General features: G+C 43.2%; 1 protein-coding gene and 3 non-coding genes across 4 annotated transcripts in view; 2 read left to right on the forward strand and 2 right to left on the reverse strand.

Annotated features, from left to right (window-relative positions):
• The window catches only part of LOC119457564 (neuroglobin-like), a 262,693-nt gene that overhangs the window by 169,637 nt on the left and 90,556 nt on the right, over positions 1-2,500 (reverse strand). The window lies entirely within an intron of this gene.
• On the reverse strand, positions 1,553-1,624 carry Trnas-cga (transfer RNA serine (anticodon CGA)). Its single transcript has one exon. It is a non-coding gene; the product is annotated as a tRNA-Ser (tRNA).
• On the forward strand, positions 1,734-1,805 carry Trnas-cga (transfer RNA serine (anticodon CGA)). Its single transcript has one exon. It is a non-coding gene; the product is annotated as a tRNA-Ser (tRNA).
• On the forward strand, positions 2,196-2,267 carry Trnas-cga (transfer RNA serine (anticodon CGA)). Its single transcript has one exon. It is a non-coding gene; the product is annotated as a tRNA-Ser (tRNA).

Raw genomic sequence — 2,500 nt, forward strand, 5'->3', positions numbered from 1 at the left:
TTGCAGTTTCATGTGATCTCACTCAATTCGAAACGCACGGCATTGGCGATTGATATGAGTTGTCCTTCTTGGTATCTCTACCCGTGACTCGCTTCTGTTTTGCTCAATTGTTTCTCCTCCTTTCCTGTGTTATGTCTGCTCATTGTGGCTTTTTATTGACGCGATAGAAGGATATGTTGGCGCAGAAATACGGCGCCAGCTTCTCCTTGGCTCTTGAACAGATGGGTACGGTTACATATATCTTTTACCCCTAAGAGCAGACGGAAAATTAATGAACACACACAACGACGTTATCACATAGCAATCAAAAGAACGCAGGGACATAAAAAAAAAAACATCGCTCAAGCACTCCGTACAGATGGTTAACCAGCGAAGCTGAAACGTGCGGCCCCGGTGTTTAGTAGTGGGTTAACCCCGACGCTGTTTTGAGGCGTTCTTCAATTATGGGTACATGTTTGTGTTTCTAGTTAGGGAGCCTTGCATGTAGGCTCCCTATTTCTAGTGGAACGCAAGCGCCAATGGCGGGTGGATGCTGCTAACCGCGACGCCGAGCTAACTCCAGATATCGAACGCATGCGACAACGGCGAGCCCAGGAGGAGGCGTTGCGGGCAGAGGAGGTACGACGCAGAGAACGACGTCACTAACGGCGCTGCCAACGGCGCGCGCGCTTGGGTGCAACGTAGAGAACGACGTAACTGACGGCTGAGCCAATGGAGACGTTTAGCAGAACATGGGACGAACGGTTTTCGTTTCGCCTAGCCATATACATCTTTCGCTGTAAAACAGATTCTCAAAACCACAACAGGAAAAACGATATCACACGACAAAGCGACATAACTATCATCATCACGTTTGCTTTCAATGTGCTACTTGCCGTGCACAATTTCACAAACCGCCTGACTGAGACCGAGTTATTTGGGACGTAAACTACTGGAAAGAACGACGGAAGAAGCAAACACGCTCGCACATGTATATCAATCCGAGTAACTCATACATAAAATACAGCGAAGCTCCTAACTGTGTAAGGCAATTCGCACAGCCTTGGGAAGTCCTAGGTGTTTGGTTTGCTACTGCCTAAAACCTACACGAAACTTAGCAAACGTTCCACTGGGGGCATATTGTGCAATACATTCGCTACACACGAGCCTTTTCTCATGCTTCACTACATCTGAGCTTGGTACTTCTATAGTTTACTTTATAACCAATGCATTTTCCTGGATAGTGCGGCAGCTCCTGACGCGGCAGCTCTATACCGAGGCCAGCGTCTGACTGTGCTAAGTGGTAGCACAGACTGAACAGCATATATATATATATATATATATATATATATATATATGCTGTTCTGTCTTATATATATATATATATATATATATATATATATATATAGAACGAGAAGAAAGGGAACCGAGGGGCCCGATTTTTATTAATCATATCATAAGAAGCCAACAAACATTACCACAAAGGACAACATAGGAGAAATTACTTGTACTTTACTAATTGAATTAAAGAAATGATAAATTAATGGAAATCAAAATGGATGAAAAAACAACTGTCCGCAGGTGGGGAACGAACCCACGTCTTCGCATTTCGCGTGCGATGCTCTCACCATTGAGCTACCACGGAGTCGTTTTCCCATCCACTTTCTTGGGTATTTATGTTTTCACAACTAGAACTAACCCTGGGAGTGTTAGCCATCGCCACCACTCCTACTGGAAAACTACTGGAAAGCGACTCCGTGGTAGCTCAATGGTGAGAGCATCGCACGCGAAATGCGAAGACGTGGGTTCGTTCCCCACCTGCGGACAGTTGTTTTTTCATCCATTTTGATTTCCATTAATTTATCATTTCTTTATTTCAATTAGTAAAGTACATTTCTCCTATGTTGTCCTTGGTGGTAATGTTTGTTGGCTTCTTATGATATGATTAATAAAAATCGGGCCCCTCGGTTCCCTTTCTTCTCGTTCAATACATAACGAGGGTCTCGAATCCGGCAACATTGATGCCTTGAGGTAGCATATGTGGGTTTATTGACCAGTTGCCATCACCCAAAAAGATCACGTGCTCGTGACGCCTGCGGCAGAAAGGATGTTCCACATCCGCCCCTAGGTTTGGAGTGGTGGCGATGGCTAACACTCCCAGGGTTAGTTCTAGTTGTGAAAACATAAATACCCAAGAAAGTGGATGGGAAAACGACTCCGTGGTAGCTCAATGGTGAGAGCATCGCACGCGAAATGCGAAGACGTGGGTTCGTTCCCCACCTGCGGACAGTTGTTTTTTCATCCATTTTGATTTCCATTAATTTATCATTTCTTTAATTCAATTAATAAAGTACAAGTAATTTCTCCTATGTTGTCCTTGGTGGTAATGTTTGTTGGCTTCTTATGATATATCTCTCTGCGATCTCCAATTACCCCTATATATATATATATATATATATATATATATATTATATATATATATATATATATATATATATATATAGGGGTAATTGGAGATCGC

Source organism: Dermacentor silvarum, chromosome 7 (genome assembly GCF_013339745.2).
Source record: "Dermacentor silvarum isolate Dsil-2018 chromosome 7, BIME_Dsil_1.4, whole genome shotgun sequence".
NCBI lineage: Eukaryota > Metazoa > Arthropoda > Arachnida > Ixodida > Ixodidae > Dermacentor > Dermacentor silvarum.